At 42.1% G+C, this 20,469-nt stretch overlaps 1 protein-coding gene across 2 annotated transcripts in view; it reads right to left on the minus strand.

Annotated features, from left to right (window-relative positions):
* adgrv1 (adhesion G protein-coupled receptor V1) overlaps positions 1-20,469 on the minus strand; it is a 571,861-nt gene that overhangs the window by 69,534 nt on the left and 481,858 nt on the right. The gene's annotated exons all lie outside the window — the stretch shown is intronic.

Here is a 20,469-nt window from a genome sequence, read left to right on the forward strand (position 1 = left end):
TGTTCCCACTTTTGCTGGTAGGAAAGGAATCAATAACCCATGCAAGCAGGAAAATTGATTCAGTCAAGTTGTGCAATGAGGAAGGGATATTAATAATCTTGTGGGAAAGAGTCTTTGGGAAATAATAGCCATAATAGGATAAAATGTGACTTTAAATTTGAATGAAAAATGCATCATTATGAAACTAATGTCTTAAATCTGAAGGAAAGAAATTATGAAGATGGAGGGTAAATTGATGATAGGATAATACACCAAAATATTTGACTTAGATATTTAATGGCTGGCATTTTAAAAATACTACAACAGATAAATGTTCCCTTCGGCAGAAACAACCAAAGGCAAAAGCGAATTAACCATGGTTAACAAAACAATTTACAGTTTGCATTAGATCAAAGCAAGTGGCGTATAAGGGATTAGATTCTCTACAGTGTGAAAACAGGCCCTTCGGCCTAACAAGTCCACACTGACTCTCCAAAGAGTAACCCACCCAAAACCCATTTCCGTCTGCCTAATACATCTAACACTACAGGCAATTTAGAATGGCCAATTCACCTGACTTGCACATCTTTGGACTGTGGGAGGAAACCAGAGCAAACCCATGCGGACACAGGGAGAATGTGCAAATTCCATACAGACAGTCGCCCAAGGGTGGAATTGAACCCAGGTCCCTGGTGCTGTGAGGCAGTAGTGCTAACCACTGAGCCACCAGGCCACCCTAAAACGGAGATAATGCAGTAAAATGACATTAAGGTAGCTGATCAAATTGAATAACAGAGCAGTCTTGGCAGGTTGAAGAGTCTACAATTCTTCCTATGATAACATGCAACTGAGTTCTAACAGACTTTGTTTTGGCTATGTCGAAGAGTGTGGTGCTGGAAAAGCACAGCCAGTCAGGCAGCATCCAAGGATCAGGAGAATTGACATTTCGAGCATGAGCTCTTCACATATTCCTTGAGAAGGTGCTGCTGAATTGCCTTTTTGAATCCCTGTAGTCCATTTGGTGTAGGTACACCCACAATGGTGTTGGGGAGGGAGTTTACCATCTGTCACAGATCCAATCTAGTGGCTTTGTCCTTTTGTCCCTCATCAAACTGATAAGTGGTGACATTTGGTGACGGAAATTGAAGGCCATATTCAGATTGCATTCTGTGCCCTTGCCACCAATCGGTGCTCAACATTTCAGAAATGAAGTGGGGTATTCATTAAGACTTTACTCCTAACGTTGAGTCATGAGCAGTGAGAGTGGCAATGATCCTTGCAACATTTGAAAGTTTGTTTATTTAACTCTAATCTCTACTTCCTGTTCATTATCTAATCCTCCATCCATTTCAATAGATTATGTTCAACCCCATGAGCCATTCCTTGATGTAAATGACTAATACAACATGAAAATAGGCCCTTTGGTCCAACTTGTCCATGCCAACCAAGTTTCCCAAATTAAACTAGTCCGACTTGCCAGCTTTTGGCCCATAGCCCTCTAAACCTTTCACAATCATGTACCTATCCAAACTTCATTTAAATGTTGGAAATGGACCTGTACCCACCACTTCCTCTGGCAGTTCATTCCACATATGAACAACCGTCTGTGTGAAAAAGTTGCCACTCAGGTCATTTTCTCCTCTCACCTGAATAAATATGCCCCCTAATTTTGAACTCTTCTGCCCTTCAGGAAATGATTTTTGTAATTTACCTTATGTATGCCCCTCATGGTTTTATAAACATCTGTAAGGTCACCCCTCAACCTTCTATGCTTCAGCGAAAAAAGGTCCAGCCTATCCTCCAACTGCCACTTCTTGGCCTTTTGGCTGAATTGATCAAGATCTGTTTGTAATCTTAGGTAACCTTCACTGTCGACTATACTACCAATTTTGGTTGCATCAACAAACTTACAAACCATGCGGTCTAAATTCTCATCCAAATTGATTATATAAATTATATACAGCAATGGAGCCAGCACCAATGCCTGTGGAACATGGCTGGTCACAGGCTTCTCGTCAGAAAAACAACTTTCCACCACTACCCTCTGTCTCCTACTGTTAAGCCAATTTTGTATCTAATGGCAAGTTCTCCCTGAGTCCCATGTGATCTAACTTTACTAATTAGTCTACCATGTGGAACCTTGTCAAAGGCTTTACTAAAGTCCATGCAAACAACATCTACCGCTCTGAGCTCAATCTTTTTGGTTACGTCCTCAGAACACTCAATGAATCTTGTGAGACACTATTTCCCTTCCACAAAGCCAGAATGACTATCCCAAATCAGTCCTTGCCTCCCCAGATGCATATAAATCCTATCTCTCAGAATCCCCTCCAGCAACTTACTGACAACTGATGTCACACTCATAGGTCTATAGTTCGAGAGCTTCGCTTAACAACCTTTCTTAAATAAAGCCACAACTTTAGCCACCCTCCAGTCCTCCGTCATCTCACCCATGGCTGCAGATGATACAAATATCTCTGCTTGGGGCCCCACAATTTCTTCCCTAACTTCTCACAATGTCTTGGGATACATTTGATCAGGGCCCTGAGATTTTAACCTCCTTTATGTTTTTTTTAAGCGCTTCAGAACTTCCTTTTCTGCAATGTGGACTGTTTTCAAGATATCAATACTTATTTTCCTGAGTTCTCTAGCCTCCATTTCTTTCTTCATAGTAAAAAGTGACACATAGACAGCCTCGTTAATCTACTTGTTGAATGTTTTTGAATTGTCCTTAACCTTATCTGCCAAGGCTATCTCATATCCCCTTTATGCCCTCATAATCTCCCTCTTGAGAATGCCCCTTGATCCCTTAGATTCACTTTATCCTAGTTGGCTATACCTAATATACGACTCCTTCTTATTCTTGGCCAGAACCTCAATATCTTTATTCATCCATTGTTCCCTACTCTTACCAGCCTTACTCTTCACTCTAACAGGAACATAATGCCTCTGAATCTTGTTATCTCACTTCTGAAAGCCTCCACTTACTAGTGGTCCCTTTACCTGAGAACAGTTTACTCCAATCAACTCTTCAAAGTTCCAGTCACATACCATCAATTAAGAACTTTAATTTTATATGAGGCCTATTCTTCTCCATAAGTATTTTAAAATTAATAGAATTACAATCACTGGTCCCAAAGTGTTCCACCACTAACATTTCAGTCACTTGCCCTGCCTTATTTCCCATGGGAAGGTCAAGTTTTGCTCTTTCTCTAGCAGGTACTTCTACATATTGATAAAGTAAGGTTTGTTGAACTCATTTAACAAATTCCTCACCATCCAGCCCCTAACACTATGATGGTTTCAGTCTATGTTTTATTAACCTTTGGTATGAGTACCTTTTAAATGTCTATTTGAAATCCAAATATACTATACCAAAGGCATCCCTTTGACCACCCCACCAGTTACAACTTAAAACTGTAATGAATGTCCAACGTTATCTCCTTTTCAAAAAACCATGTTGACTCTGTCAGCTTATGCTTTGACATTCTATGTGCATTGTTAAAACTTCTTGAATAAAAAATTCTAACATTTTCCTGATACAGGTTGCAGGCTAACTGCTTTGTAGTCCCTTGATCTCAGTCTCCCTTCTTCATTGAATTGCACTGTTAGTTTTGCTAACTTCAGATATGTTGCGACTGTTGCAGAATCTGGAGAATTTTAGATTAGATTAGATTCCCTACAGTATGGAAACAGGCTCTTCGGCCCAACCAGTCCACACCGACCGTCTGAAGAGTAACCCACCCAGACCCATTTCCCTCTGACTAACGCATATATGGGCAATTTAGCATGGCCAATTCACCTAACCTGCACATACCTTATGTATGCCCCTCATGGTTTTATAAAGAGCTGTAAGGTCACCCCTCAACCTTCTACGCTTCAGTGAAAAAAGGTCCAGCCAATTCTCCAACTGCCACTTCTTGGCCTTTTGGCTGAATTGATCAAGATCTGTTTGTAATCTTAAATAACCTTCACTGTCGACTGTACCACCAACTTTGGTTGCATCCACAAATTTACAAACCATGCCGCCTAAATTCTTATCCAAACTGTAATCATAAACATCATTAGCTTGATTCTGGTGCTGGACCAGGGGGCTGCCAGGAAGGTAAATTAAGCATTGAAAAGCTTACCTCATGTATAGGCAATGAAAGAGGGGACATGGGATGGCTAGGTAGATAAGGTAATATATCTGGGGTAGAATGTGGGAGGCAGTGGTCATTACTAGTGTCCCCACTAGTGTACCCAACTCCTGCTCCTTGGAAACCGTGTTAGGGAACTGGAGCTGGAGCTGGATGAACTTTGGATCATTTGGGAGGTGGAGGGAGTAATTGAGAGGAGTTACAGGGAGGTAGTCACACCTCAGATACAAGAAAAAGGCAGATGGGCTACAGTCAGGGGGAGAAAAGGGAACCGGCAGGCAATTCCCCTCAATAACAAGTATACCATTTTGGATACTGTGGGGTGGGGGGGGGGGGGGTGACTTATCAGGGGAAAGCAATGGGGCACAGATCTCTGGCACAGAGTCTGTTTTTGATGCTCAGAAGAGAAGGGGGGAGATGAGCTCAGCATTAGTCATTGGGGACTCCATAGTTTGGGGGACAGATAAGAGGTTCTATGGGAATGAGAGAGACTCACGGTTCGTGTGTTGACTCCCAGGTGTCATGGTTCATGATGGCTTGGATCTTGTTTTCAGGAGCCTTAAGGGAGAGGGGGAGCAGCCCCAAGTTGTGGTCCACATAAGCACTAACAACATAGGTAGGAAAAGGGATAGGGATTTAAGGCAAAAATTCAGGGAGATAGGGTGGAAGCTTAGAGCTAGAACAAACAGAGTTATTATCTCTGGTTTGTGACCCGTGTCACGTGTTAGCAAGCCAAGGAATAGGGAAAGAGAGGAGTTGAACATTTTTTTTTTAGATTACATTATAGTGTGGAAACAGGCCCTTCGGCCCAACAAGTCCACACCGACCCGCCGAAGCGCAAACCACCCATACCCCTACATTTACCCCTTACCTAACACTAGGGGCAATTTAGTATGGCCAATTCACCTGACCTGCACATCTTTGGACTGTGGGAGGAAACCGGAGCACCGGGAGGAAACCCACGCAGACATGGGGAGAACGTGCAAACTCCACACAGTCAGTCGCCTGAGGCGGGAATTGAACCCGGGTCTCTGGCACTGTGAGGCAGCAGTGCTAACCACTGGGCCACCGTGCCGCCCACGCGCCCACGTTTGATGAGGACTTGTCCACTGAGGGAGTGTGCGCTGAGGTTGGAAACAGGAAAGGAGAGATCTCCCTATTGGGTGTTTTCTATAGGCCTCCGAATAGTTCCAGAGATATAGAGGAAAGGATTGCAAAGATGTGTTTACAGGGAAGGTGCAGGAGGGAGGAACTTAGATACATGGATAATTGGGGCTTATTCTGGGTAGGTGGGACCTCTACAAATAGGATGGTCTACACCTGAACCAAAGGGGTACCAACATTCTGGGGTGGAAATTTGCTAATGTTCATCGGGAGGGTTGAAACTAATTCAGCAGAAGGATGGGAACTGAAATTGTAGCTGCAGTGCTCAGGACGTTGAGAGTAGTGAGGTCATGAATAAGGTTTCAAGGTCATAGGAGTGCATTGGCAGGCAGGAAGATGGTTTGAAGTGTGTCTACTTCAACGGCAGGAGCATCCAGAATATGGTGCGTGAACTTGCAGCATGGGTTGGCATCTGGGATTTTGATATTGTGAGACATGGATAGAGTAGGGACAGGAATGGTTGTGGCAGGTTCTAGGGTTTAGATGCTTCAGTAAGAACAGGGAAGGTGGTAAAAGAGTGGGAGGTGTGGCATTGTTAGTCAAGGACAGTATTACAATGGCAGAAAGCACGTCTGATGTGGACTTGCCCACTGAGGGAGTGTGCGCTGAGGTTAGAAACAGGAAAGGAGAGATCTCCCTTTGGGGGTTTTCTATAGGCCTCCAAATAGTTCCAGAGATATAGAGGAAAGGATTGCAAAGATGATTCTGAATAGGAGTAAAAGTAATGGGGTAGTTGTTTGGGGGCTTCAACTTTCCAAAGGAAATACTGTAGCTTGAGTACTTTAGATGGATCAGTTTTTGTCCAATGTGTGCAGGAGGGTTTCCTGACACAGCATGTGGATAGGCCAACAAGAGGCGAGGACACATTGGATTTGAACCCAGACAGGTGTTAGATTTGGAGGTAGGTGAGCACTTTGGTGATAGTGACCATAATTCGGTAAGGTTTACTTTAGTGATGGAAAGGGATAGGTATGTACTGCAGGGCAAGAGTTATAGCTGGAGGAAAGGCAATTATGATGTGATTAGGCAAGATTTAGGATGCATAGGATGGGGGAGGAAACTGCAGGGGTCGGGCACAACCGAAATATGGAGCTTGTTCAAGGAATAGCCAATGGGCTGAGAAGTAGCAGATGGAGTTTAATTTAGATAAATGTGAGGTGCTGCATTCTGGGAAAGCAAATCTTAGCAGGACTTATACACTTAATGGTAAGGTCCTAAGGAGTGTGGCTGAACAAAGAGACCTTGGAGTGCAGGTTCATAGCTCCTTGAAAGTAGAGTCGCAGGTTGATAGGATAGTGAAGAAGGCGTTTGGTATGCTTTCTTTTATTGGTCGAAGTATTGAGTACAGGAGTTGGGAGGTCGTTGCGGCTGTACAGGACATTGGTGAAGCCACTGTTGGAATATTGCATGCAATTCTGGTTTCCTTTCTATCATAAAGATGTTGTGAAACTTGAAAGGGTTCAGAAAAGATGTACAAGGATGTTGCCAGGGTTAGAGGGTTTGAGCTAAAGGGAGAGGTTGAATAGGCTAGGGCTGTTTTCGTTGGAACGTCAGAGGCTGGGGGGTGACCTTATAGAGGTTTATAAAATCATGAGGGGCATGGGTAGGATAAATAGACAAAGTCTCTTTCCTGGGGTGGTGGAGTCCAGAACTAGAGGGCATAGGTTTAGGGTGAGAGGGAAAGATATAAAAGAGACCTAAGGGGCAACTTTTTCACGCAGAGGTTGGTATGTGCATGGAATGAGCTGCCAGAGGAAGTGGTGGAGGCTAGTACAATTGCAACATTTAAAAGGCATCTGGATGGGTACATGAATAGGAAGGGTTTGGAGGGATATGGGCCGGATGCTAGCAGGTGGGATTAGATTGGGTTGGAATATCTAGTTGGCATGGATGAGTTGGACCAAAGAGTCTGTTTCCGAGCTGTACATCTCTATGACTCTATAACAGCTACTGTGTGCCCTTGATAAGTATGTACCTGTCAGGCAGGGAGGAAGTGATCGAGCAGGGAGCTGTGGTTTACTAAAAAAGTTGAATCTCTTGTCAAGAGAAAGAAGGAGGCTGATGTGAGGATGAGACGTGAAAGCTCAGTTAGGGCGTTTGAGAGTTACAAGTTAGCCAGGAAGGACCTAAGAAGAGCCAGGAGGGGACATGAGAAGTCTTTGGCAGGTAGGATCAAGGAGCACCTAAAGCTTTTTAGTACGTCAAGAATAAAAGAATGTCTAGAGTAAGATTAGGGCCAGTCAAGGACATTTGTAGGATGTTGTGCATGGAGACCAAGGAGACAGGAGAGGTGCTAAATGAATATTTTTCATCAGTACTCACGCTGGAAAAGGACGATGTTGTTGAGGAGAATACTGAAGTACAGACTACTAGACTAGACAGGATTGAGGTTCATAAGGAGGAGGTGTTAGCAATTCTTGAGACTGTGAAAATAGCTAAATCCCCTGGGCCGGATGGAATTTATCCTTGGAATTCTCTGGGAAGCCAGGGAGGAGATTGCAGAACCTTTAGCTTTGATCTTTATGTCATCATTGTCTACAGGAATAGTGCCAGAAGACTGGAGGATGGCAAATGCTGTTTCCTTGTTCAAGAAGGGGAGTAGGGTCAACCCTGGTAATTATAGACTGGTGAGCCTTACTTCGGTTATGGGTAAAGTGTTGGAAAGGGTTATAAGAGATAAGATTTGTAGAAAGGAATAATTTGATTAGGAATAGTCAACATGTTTTTGTGAAGGGTAGGTCGTGCCACACAAACCTTATTGAGTTCTTTGAGAAGGTGACCAAACAGGTGAATGAGGGTAAAGTGGTTGATGTTCTGTATATGGATTTCAGTAAAGCGTTTGATAAGGTTCCCCACGGTAGGCTATTTCAGAAAATATGGAGGTCTGGGATTGAGGGTGATTTAATGGTTTGGATCAGAAATTGACTAGCTGAAAGAAGACAGAGGGTGGTGGTTGATGGATATTGTTCATCCTGGACTTTAGTTATTAGTGGTGTACCACAAAGATCTGTTTTGGGGCCACTGCTGTTTGTCATTTTCATAAATGACCTAGATAAGGGTGTAGAAGGATGGTTAAGTAAATTTGCGGATGACACTAAGGTTGGTGGAGTTGTGGATAGTGCTGAAGGATATTGCAGGTTACAGAGGGATATAGATAAGCTGCAGAGCTGGGCTGAGAGGTGGCAAATGGAGTTTAATGCTGACAAGTGTGAGGTAATTCACTTTGGAAGGAGTAAATTCACTTTGGAAGGAATACAGAGTACCAGGCTAATGGTAAGACTCTTGGCAGTGTGGATGACCAGAGAGATGATTGAATTGAATTGAATTTATTGTCACGTGTACCGAAGCACAGTGAAAAGCTTTGTCTTGCGAGCAATACAGGCAGATCACAGAGTTAAGTAGCATAGATAAGTAAATAATAGGTAAACAGCAGCAAAAACAAAAACACAGGTACAGATGAATGTTAAGAATTTGTGAGTCTATTCATTTTTCTAACAACAATAGGGTAGAAACTCTTTTGAAAACGGCTGGTGCATGTGTTCAGGCTTCTATACCTTCTCCCTATTGGTAGAGGTTATAGAAAAACATTGCCAGGGTGGGATGGATCTTTGAGAATCCTGGTGGCCTTTCCTTGACAGCACGCCTGGTAGATGGATTCTATAGCTGGGAGGGTGGCTTTGTGATTGTCCGGGCTGAGTTCACCACTCTCTGTAACCGTCTCTGATCTTGAATGGTACAGTTGCCATACCAGGTAGTGATACATCCAGACAAAATGCTCTCAATGGCACACCACTAAAAGCTGGCAAGGGTATTCACTGTCATGCCAAATTTCCTCAGCTGCCTGAGTCCATCTCGGTATCCATGTACATAGATCCCTGATAGTTGCCAACCAGGTTGATAGGGTTGTTAAGAAGGCATATGTTGTGATGGCATTCATTAGTAGGTAGAAGGATTGAATTTTGGAGCCATGAGGTCATGTTGCAGCTGTACAAAACTCTGTTGCGGCCATACTTGTAGTATTGCGCACAGTTCTGGTCACCGCATTATAGGAAGAATGTGGAAGCATTGGAAAGTGTGCAGAGGAGATTTACCAGAATGTTGCCTGGTACTGAGGGAAGATGTTATGAGGAAAGGCTGAGGGAATTGAGGCTGTTTTCTTTACAGAGAAGAAGGTTGACAGGTGATTTAATAGAGACATATAAGATGATCAGAGGATTAGATTGGGCGGACAGTGAGAGCCTTTTTCCTCAGATGATGATGGCTAGCACAAGGGGACATAACTTTAAATTGAGGGGAGTCAGATGTAGGAAAGAGGTCAGAGGTAGTTTCTTTACTCAGAGAGTAGTAAGGGTGTGCCCTGTCTGCAACAGTAGCACATTCGCCAACTTTAAGGGCATTTAGATGGTCATTGGATAAACATATGGATGATAATGGAATAGTGCAGTTTAATGGGCTTCAGATTGGTTTCACAAGTCAGCACAACATCGAGGGCCAAAGGCCCTGTACTCCGCTGTTCTATGTTCTAAAAATAAGCTTCAAGATGGCTCAGAGTAAGTGAAGCTCATATCTATTAGACAAGAATCAAGGATTACGGTATTGCTGTTTTGTCATGAAAGAAAATATTCACAAATAGACCCAAATGATCAAAAAAGTGAACAATGAAATTATTGTTTTCATAGCTTGAAACATTCCCTTCAGTAGCTTTTCATTTTCTACACTTTGATTCTTTCGACAGTGTGAAGAATGTGAATGTCTAGAATTCTCTCATTATCAATGAATACAGTCAATTTGCAATCTGAATCTAGTCGTACAGATGATACAGCCATGCAAACTTCCACAACTTAACTTTTGATCAACTGAACATTGAATGAGATTTCCAATCAATGAAGAGCTGTTCCTACGAATGGTTTCCAAAACCAACATTCTCATGCAATGCTGAATCTTATAGACTGATAAATTCCAGCGTTCACATCAGAGATCGTCAAAATAATCATCAGCTTTTTAAATGCAGTTCTGTAACATGCAGGGAGATTGTTGTAAACATAGTTCTTTGCACTGGTGAAAGAAGTCAATGTCTCTGTAGAAACATTTCCAGTTTGAAATCCTTCCTGCTAAATGATAATAAAAATCCCAACTGAATAAACACGATTATTAAGTTGTTGTGAGTGGCAATGGTAAAACTGGAAGTTGAAAGTTTGTCGAAAATCATTCTTCAGGATTAGTTCAGAGGTCCCCTCAAATGAGAACTTTGTTCCCAAACATTGAATCTTAGGGAGTTAACAGAACAAGCATTGTTTTGTGATTCATGAACTTGTGCAGATTTTAATGTTTAAAAAAAGAACTGTACAAAGAATATATCAAAGTTCAAGCATTCCACTGTATTAACAAAGGGCAGAATAAAATCATCTTTCTCCCAAATTAAACCAAGTCACTTAATGCCTTTGCAATTCTGATTTTGTGCTCCCCAAAGGCTGTGAAGGTGCACTCCTGTCTCAGAACTTTCAGTCAACAGGACATTTTTTTTGTCTCAACATGCATTTCATACACAAAAAGCACTATAAATGGTGGGGATTTTTGTTAACATGATCTCCTGTTTGTCAAATCTGTGTGAAAAATATCAAAATTGATTATCCTCACACGTAAAAAGCTTTTAGAGACTATGTTCGTGACTTGAAATGGGTTGTGTTGTGGCATTAAGTGAGAGAAACCCAGCAATTTGACATTGGAGTATTGTTTTTTCAAGCTGGACAGTGAGTGTGATGCATAACTGCATGTCAAAATCTCAACAGTAGTTAAAGGGGTATTGTATAATTGAAATCGGAGGTGTTCAGGACAGATGGTGGACATGTAGCAAAGCAGGACTGTGATTCAATGGATACTTTGCTGCAATTACTGATAGATGTAGTCAGGAGCAGATGGGAGAATGAAACCAAGAAGGTGTGGGTGAGCTAGCTGAGGAAGCTTATAACAAGGGCATTGTGTAGGCTACTGATGCACAGCAGTCACTTCAGTTACCACTCTAAGTTCCTTAACCCAGAGCTCAATCTTGTGTTGCCACTGATATTTCTTGCATATTTGCTGGTCAAAGTCACCTACTCCACGCCCTTCCACATCCCACAGAATGCACATTTCATTAGGTTAGATTGACCTGTCAATGTTATAAATTCCTTATTATGACCAGAATAAGTAGCATAACCTTCAATGTTGGGAATATTGGCTTGAGAAGGTACATAGATATTGGAGTACCTATTACTACCATTGAATTTGTAGGATTTTGTGGAACCATTACTGGTGATATTTCTCAGTTCTCGAGAGATTTGCAGTATCTGTTCATGTTGCTGTTCTCTGGGTTCCTGTGCTTAGTATTGGCTTAAGGTATTGGTTATTAAACACACTGCAAAATGCTGTGCTGGCACACTGCAGGCAACATTGAATTTCATTGTCAACATCTATCCTCTCTGGGTGGAGACACCCAAAGTATGGGAGTTTATCTCCATGCCCAATGACTTGCAGGGGATCTTGATAGTCAACACAAAGAATAAGACGATGGATACACTTCCTGTAGGAAAAGAAATTTGTTGCGCCAGCTCTGCTTCGATGAATGAGTCTGTTTCTGCTTTAATGCAAGTGGAGCATATTTTAGCAGGATCCTCATGGACTCCAAAGGCCAGAGGTCAAAAGCATCTCAGTAGATTTTTAAACTAAGTGTATGTCATTGAGTTCGAATTTAGATTGGTATCAAAAGCAAAATGACTAAAGTGCACTATTTTTGGAATGCTATCTAATTCAATCTGAGCTCAAAACTAGTTCCTCAATCTTCACATGGTTTTGCCACACATCTTGAAATTTAAGATTGGTGACAAGATAAAAATAGAAGAAAGTTAAACCACAGAAAGAGGTCATTCAGCCTATAGTGACTGTGCCAGCTGAATCAAAAAAATGAGTCAACCATTCTATTCCCACCTTTGAGTACACGGTCCATAGCCCTGCAAGGTACAGCATGTTTAGATCCAGGTACCTTTTAAATTTATTGAAACCACCATATCAGGTAGCAAATTCCAGCCACCCGTACTCTCTGGGTGAAAATGTTTTTGACCATGTCTCCAGTACTTCTACTAATCACTTGAAATTGTAACAAGCACAGCAAATTCTGGAGAGACTCAGTGGAGAGAGTAACAGAGTTAAGATTTAGAATCCGGTATGACTCTGCTTCATAACTTCAACAGATTGAATTCCATTTGCCACTTCTTCCCCACTCAACCAAACCATTAATATCATTCCAGGATTGACAGCTATCCTTCCCATCATCAACCAGTCAATTTTTTTTGTTATCTGTAGACTTCCAAATTACGCTTTGTGCATTTAATTCTGAATCATAAATACTGAATTATAAATACTGTATCTCTCGCCACAGAAACAGCCAGATATGTTGAGTTCACCCTGAATTTAGTTATTAGTTTCATATTTCTAGCATCTGCAGCAGTTTTGCTTTGACCACCCTAAATCTTTGACTGTGGTAATCGACCTATTTGCTAGGGTAATCAAACCTTCCAGTCAATTCTCAGTTTCCCAGGCTTTCCCTTTCCCAGGGTCCTCATAATTTTGTTTATCTGAATTAAGCACACGTGAACCCCCTCTGTTCTTAAAAAAAACCCTAGCCTATCCAATATTTCCTCGCAGCTACAATTTTAATGGTCAAGCAAAATTGACAAAAAACCTCCTCTTTACTCTCTCCACAGCAATTATGAGGTGGAAGCGCCAGTTTTGGACTGGGGTGAACAAAGTTAAAATTCACAACACACCAGGTTATAGTCCAACAGGTTTATTTGGAAGAAGCACTGCTCCTTCGTCAGGTAGCTAGTTACAGTACAGTCAAAGCTTGTACTTCCAAACCTGTTGGACTCTAACCTGCTGTTGAGTGATTTTTAACTTTTTTCACAGCAGTTACGACTTTCCTGAAACATGGGACAAGAAATATACAACTTAGACCAAAGCCTGGTTTATAGAGTTCCAACATTACACTACCATTACCTTCTCAAGGGCAACTAAGGGCGGGTAATAAAATGCTGGCCCGGCCAGCGATGCCCACATCCCACGAGTGAATAAAAAATAACCCATCTTGTATTCAATACCATGTTGAATGAGTAAAGTATCCCATAAGCCTTCTTTACCACCTTGCCAACCTGTCCTCTCACCTTCAGGGACCTATAGAATGCTCTCCAAGGTCTTGCACTTCCTCTACTCCTCTCAATACCCTGCAATTTATTGAACATCCTCTTGCTTTGTTTGTTTTCCCCAAAGACATAACCTCACACTTCTCCAGCTTGAATTCCTTTTGCCACTTTTCCGCCAACTCAACAAAGCCATTGATATTATTCTGAAGTCGAGAGCTGTCTTTTTCGTTATCAGCTCCCGAGCCAATATTTGTATCACCTACAAATTTCAAGATCAATTTGGAATCATTAAAGCACATAACAAATAGCAAAGGATCTTAACTTGAGTGCTGTGTACTGCCCCTGAAAACAACTTATCATTCACAAAATCATTCAGCTGCCACTACACTTTGTTTCTTGTCATTGAGCCAATTTTGCATTGAACTTGCAATATACTGTGGCGGCATAGTGGCTCAGTGGTTAGCATTGCTGCCTCACAGCGCCAGGAGCCTGGGTTCGATTTCAGCCTCAGGCAACTGTGTGGAGTTTGCATATTTTCCCCGTGTGTGGGTTTCCTCTGGGTACTCCGGTTTCCTTCCACAATCCAAAGATATGCAGGTTAGGTGAATGGCCATCCTAAATTGCCCATAGTATTCAGGGCTGTGTTGGTTAGGTCCATTAGTGTGGTGTAAAATTATGTCCCAATACATGTGTGAATCATAATGTAACACATGTATTGGGCCAAGCAGTGGAATGTGGTGTAAAATTCCAAGCAGTGGAATGTGGTGAAACGGTTAAAAATTATGTCCCAATACATGTGTGAATCTAACCGGAATGGAGGTGTTGCTTAGTCCCGTGTGAATCTTCTTATCTGTATGTAACCAGAATGGAATGTGTTTTTTAGCCTTGCTCTGCTGTTCACATGAATGTTTATATCTGGAAAAGAGTATATCAGCTGGAAAAGTCTCCAGTTCGGTGAGTCTGCTCCGGGGTTACGTTTAACCGCCGAGCGTTGGTTGTTGGCAACCGCTCTACGAGAACTGACGGCTCCCAGTTTTGGTAACATGTAGAGTGAGTATAAGCCAGACCCGTTGAGGCGACGCTGCGGGGAATAAAATGCCCATATTCTAGCAGACTCGCCTCTTGGTCGTTTGTTCTGTGTCAGACTACTCTCCTACGAACCTGACCTTGAGAATTTTTTAAAACATTTAGTCAGAGGTAAATATAGGATAATAGGTTAGGGGAATGGATCTGGGTGGGTTACACTTTGGAGGGTCGATGTGAACTTGTTGGGCTGAAGGGCCTGTTTCCACCCTGTTGGGATTCTATGATTCATACTGCTATAATGCAAAGGCTTTTCTTCTAATCGATTTCCAAGGGAGCCTTGCCAAATGCCTTACTAAATCCATGTGATCAACACCCAATGCACCAGCCTCATCGATCCTCTTTGTTAGCTCCTCAAAACACCCAAGTTAGTTTGACATGAGTTTTCCTTAACAAAACTATGCCTGATTAATCCATTCCTTTATAAGTGACAGTTTATTCTGTCTCTCAATGATGATTCTAATTATTTGCCTATCACCAAAGTCAGACTGACTGTCCTGCAATTATTTGGTTTGTCCAGTATACCCTTTTTAAATCACGGTACAATGTCTGCAGGTCTCCAATCCTCTGGTATATTGCTTTATCTGGAAAAGAATCTGCAGAGCATTCATGACATCCTCCCCAACTTCTTTTACCAGCCTGGGATACAATCTGTCTGACCCTGGTGACTTATCTACCTTCAAGGATGTCCGTTCCTTTAGTATTTCTTGCTGCATTATGGTGACTGTATCCAATATAGCACACTCTGGCTCCTTAACTAGAATGCCTACATTATCCCTCTCCATTGTGAAATCAGAGAAAAGTACTCACTAAGAACCCTGCCTATTTCTTCTGCATTCATGTGTAAGTTACTCTCTACACCACTGATAGGCTCAAACCTTTCCACAGTGATTGTCTAATGTGCTAATGAAACAATTTTGGGTTTCCCTGGACCTTCTCAGCTAATATTTTCTAATTTCCTGTTTTACTCCACCTCAATATTTTCTATACTCCTCTAGGGTTTTTTATAATGTTAAGTTAATTGTGATTGTCATTATCTTTCTTTTTCTGCTTTATTCTCCTCTGCCTGTTTGTAGATAAACAGTGGGGTCCAGATTTGGCAGTATCAGCTTGCTTTCTTATGGGACAAGCAGGAGGATGGAAGAACACAGCAAGCCACACAGCATTAGGAGCTGGAGAAATCGATGTTTCGGGTATAATTCTTCTTATTTTTCTAGCTCCTGATGTTGCCTGGCTTGCTGTGTTATTCCAGCTTCCTGCTTGTCTACTCTGCCATTTTTTTGTCCCTGTTTCCTTATGGCGACATGTCAACACTGAGTCGAGAGAATCTCACTTTTGAATGCCTCCTGCAGATTTGACACTGATTTTCCTTCAAGTTGCTATATCCAACCCATCTTCACCTGATCACCGTTCAAACTTCATCAAATTTGTCTTCCTCCAATTACGAACTTTTACTCCTGTTCTTTGTTATTTTCTACAAATAGTCAAATCTAACTGTAAGACAGTCAGGGTCTTTAAAATGGTTACCCCCTGCAACTTCACCAATTTGCCTGGCTTCATTTTCTAAGTCTAAATTGAGAATTCTGCCTCCTTTCATTGGGCATGCTAAGTGATGGCTTTTCTTGAATGTTGTTTATCAACATTGTGCTTTTCACATTATTCATATCCCAGCTGATATTTGTGTACTCTAAGAGCTCAATTATTATTGCTGATTGTTGTTACACTTAGATATTTGCCAACATACTTGGACGAGTGACTCAGAGATCCAGTTCATACTCTGGGAAACCTGATTCAAATCCCAAATTTGCAGATGTTGGATTTTCATTTTTTTTTTAAAACTGGATTTAAAAATCTAATAATTACCATGTGATTGATTGTTGATATAGCCACATTATTTACGTGGCTAGGTCAGTTCAGTTTCTCGTCAATGGTAACCCAAGGAAGTTGATAGTGGAGGATTCAGCAATAGTGATGCCATTAAATGCAAAGGTGTGATAGATTGTCTCTTATTTGAGACAGCCATTGCTTGGTATTTGTGTAGTGTGAATGTTACTTGCCATTTATCAGCTCAAATCTGGATATTATCCAAGTCTTGCTGCATTTGAACGTGAACCACTTCAGTATCTAAGGCATAACACATGGTGCTGAACATTGATAACTGCATGCTGAACATGCCCACTTATGACTTTATGATGGAGGAAAGTCATTGAAGAAGTAGCTGAAGGTGATTGTGCATAGCATTTTGCCCTGAGGAACTCTTACAAAGATGTCCGTGGACTGAGATGATTGAACTCCAACAATGGCAACTGTTTTGCTTTGTGCTAGGGATGACACCACCCAGTGGAGACTGTGCTCCCTGATTTCCATTTATGTTGGTTTTGCTGGGGCTCCCTGATACCATAGATAGCCAAATACTGCCTTGGTGTTAAAATCAGTCACACTCATGTCACCTCAGCATTTTAAGTCTGTTGTCTACGTTTGGACCAAGGCCAAAATAAGGTCAGGAGCTGATTGGCTCTTGTGGAACTCAAGCCAAGCATCAGTGTTTGGATTATTCATTTGAAATTGCTACTTGACAGCACTTTGCTAATGATTGAGAGTAGCCTTAGGGTGATTCATGTAAACATACAAAGCAGGAACAGGAAGATGCCATTTAGCCCCTTGAAACTGCTCCACCATTTAATAAGGTCATGGGTAATCTGACTGTAACCTCAAATTCACATTCTCACCTACCTACCCCAATAACTTTTCAATGCCATCTCACAAAAAGAGGTGGAGTGAAGTGTGTTGTAGTAATTAGGCAAGATTAGTGGGGAATGACTGGGGAAGATAGTGTAGCAGTGACAGGTAATGCAAGGCTAGAATAAAGCTGATTACAGTCACAGTATACCTCTTCTTTTGTACAGAGGGCTTATGAAGATGTTTTCTGACATTCGTATGAGGTGCGCTGACATGAAGAGCATGGATAATGACAGCAACTTGTTTACTTGTGTAAAAAAAAATCACACAACACCAGGTTATAGTCTATTTCATAAAATTATCATATAGTTTCAGTGGATTCTGAAGTTCAGCAACAAGAACTTGTGTCCTGTTCAGTAAAACTTTAACAACTAAATAACTGCCAAAAATAAAACACCTTGATGTTTAAGTAGTACATATTGTCACTTATAGGAATGTCTGTATTTTCCTTACAAGAGTCACAAAGCTTTCGTTTCTTAACATTCTTCAAGTAAAGAAACCCATAAATGTCTGAACTTAAACAGTTGCAAAAATATTACCTCTTTTGTAAGCACAGGTCAAATTTAATAACAGACCCTGTGACTTAAGACTTTAAATATTGACACCAGTGTGGATACAGCATCCTGTGCACGGATGTTGAACTTACATCAAGTGCAGAAGTTGCATTTAAGTTGGTTCGGGATCCACCATGATCATTAAACAGAGTGATTCAGCTTCATTGCAGACATTGGGCTGAATTTTATCAAAGATCAGCTAAGTATCAAATTTCAGGGAATATCATGGAGGGCTTCTCTCCATGAATTCCAATGATGTATCTCATAGAATTCTCTGCGCTGACATCATTGTACATGCATTGTGCCCCAACATTGTTGCTCTCACACTATCCTGGGCTCATCAGCCACAGACATACTCTCTGATGCCAGAACCTGCTTGGATTCGTACTGCTGGTGCCATATTTAAATGCCAGCTGTGCATTAAGGCCAATGCTGCAAACCAAATTATGCTTTTCACAATGAGTTGCTAAACAATTCTAAAGGACATGGCCGAGAAAGGGATGTTAATGTTCTGCTTTGCTGACAGTGACCCAGATGTTATGCTGGACAGGAAGGCTGTCGTCTTCCCTCAGGACTGTCAGAATGAGCTAGACCCTGCCAGCCTAGTCTGAGGTTACCACCTGTGGTATCCATGATCCAGGAGAATGCCCAGTATAGGCAGAAGGTTAATGTCCTCTGTGCTCTGCGAGGCTAAGTATCCCTATCTTCTCTCTGCTACCTCACACTCATCCTAGCTCTGCCCCTACACCCATCTGCTACCATGACCACTTTGACCACTGCACGCAACACCTTACTGGAAATTGCTCTCACCCAATCCATGCTCCCAGACTACTAACCTTTCCTTCCCTCTGCCATTCCTACTCACTGACTCACTCAGGCTACCTCACCACCTTTCCCCTATACCTATACTAGCTGGAACAGCTGTGCTAGCTACCCTTGCACTCGATCAAACTGTTTTTGGTTGATTGTAGGAACAGGTGGCCCACAAGAGGACAGAAAGACCATGGTTGGTGGTGGGGCAGCTGGCATTTGTCTCCTCATCCACTATAAGGACAGAGTCCTTGCCTCAGCAGGAGGACTGTGACGTATGAAGATGCCAAGACCTCCATGTCCTAGCAACCAAATAAGATTCATTGTCAAGTACTATCCATAATGAATATACTCTCAATATGCCCTGCATTTCACTACTCATTCCCTTCCTTGTCTCCTTTAGAGTCTATCCAGTCTCTGCCTTGAAGGGAGCTGTTCCTCTGAACATCAGTCTACTTCCACCTCTGAAGAAGAAGACAGAGGCCCTTCAGAGGATGCACAGACATGGCCTTTTCTAGCACTATCCCCCAAAACCACTAGCTCAGATACACTCACCCCTCAGTGAGTATGTTAACTCAATGAGAATCAGGAGCAAAATCTAGTGAGAACTTTACTGCCATGTCTCAACAGCTTGATGAAGAAATGTCTCTCATTGGTCCTTCATAGTCATCGCCTCTGCATGTTGGCTCCAATCCCCACAATTGACTTCCCCACCATCCTCACCACAGCAAGGGTCACTGGTGACCCTTTGACTTTCAGTGAACAGATGTCTGGATTGACTGTGACCCACCCTCCTGCCTGAATTGCAAAGACAGACTGATGAGTGACCAGACCCTCATTGATCCCTGTTTTATTGCTACTCCCTGCACTGGTTTTACTAGACTTGCAGTACTCACAAGATCCCTGACTTGGACTGTAATGATCTGGAACCCTTGATCACAATTGCTGCAAACTCCCAACTGACTGTGTCCAAGTCCTTGGACTGATATTAGATGATGCTCTTGACCTCCAGTGGCAGACTCCCTGATTGACAACAGTCCACCTGGACTTGACGAGGACTGCTCCCCCTTGGAAGTTTTAGAGATGGCAATTTGGTTGAAATACATTTTGTGTGTTTGCCATGTAAGCCATAGGCATGTCTTATAGGTGTAACATTGACATAGCATGGTGCCATACAGTAACGTTACCATCCCCTGACTGATCACAGCTGGCAAATATGACAAGCTGCTTTGGTTTATATTTATGCTAAAAGGCCAACAGAAATACTGAGAATGTTCTGAACATAAGACCAAGGAGGTTATGAAGGAGCTGCACAAAATGTTAGTTAGGCCACAGCTGCAGTATAGTTTTGGTTCCTACAGTGTAAGAAGGATATGATTGCATTCGAGAGGATGCAGAAGAGATTCACCAGGAATTTGCCTGGCAATGAGTGATTCAGCAATGAAGAGAGACTATGAAGTCTGAGTTATTTACATTAGAGCAGTGAAGGTTGAGGGGGAAGTTGAATGAGGTGTACCACGTTTTGAGCAGTATAAGCAGGGTAGATAGAGAGAAACCTTTTCCCTGAGTAGACGGATCAATAATGGGGGGGGGGGGGGCACAGTTTTAAGGGAAGGATTACCCTCAAGACACTTAAGAAGTATTGAAATGAACATTTGAAATGACACAGCATACAAGACTACAGCCCAAGTGCGAGAAAATTAACTTAGAATAGATGGATGTTTGATGACTTGTGGACATAATGGGCTGAAGGGCCTGTTTCCATGATGATAAAACTCCATGTCTCCATGCCTCTGAATGTGTAAAAAGGCAGGGGTATTGTGAGCA

Source organism: Chiloscyllium plagiosum, unplaced genomic scaffold (assembly GCF_037043375.1).
Source record: "Chiloscyllium plagiosum isolate Xiang-an unplaced genomic scaffold, Cpla_swu_hap1 HiC_scaffold_2, whole genome shotgun sequence".
NCBI lineage: Eukaryota > Metazoa > Chordata > Chondrichthyes > Orectolobiformes > Hemiscylliidae > Chiloscyllium > Chiloscyllium plagiosum.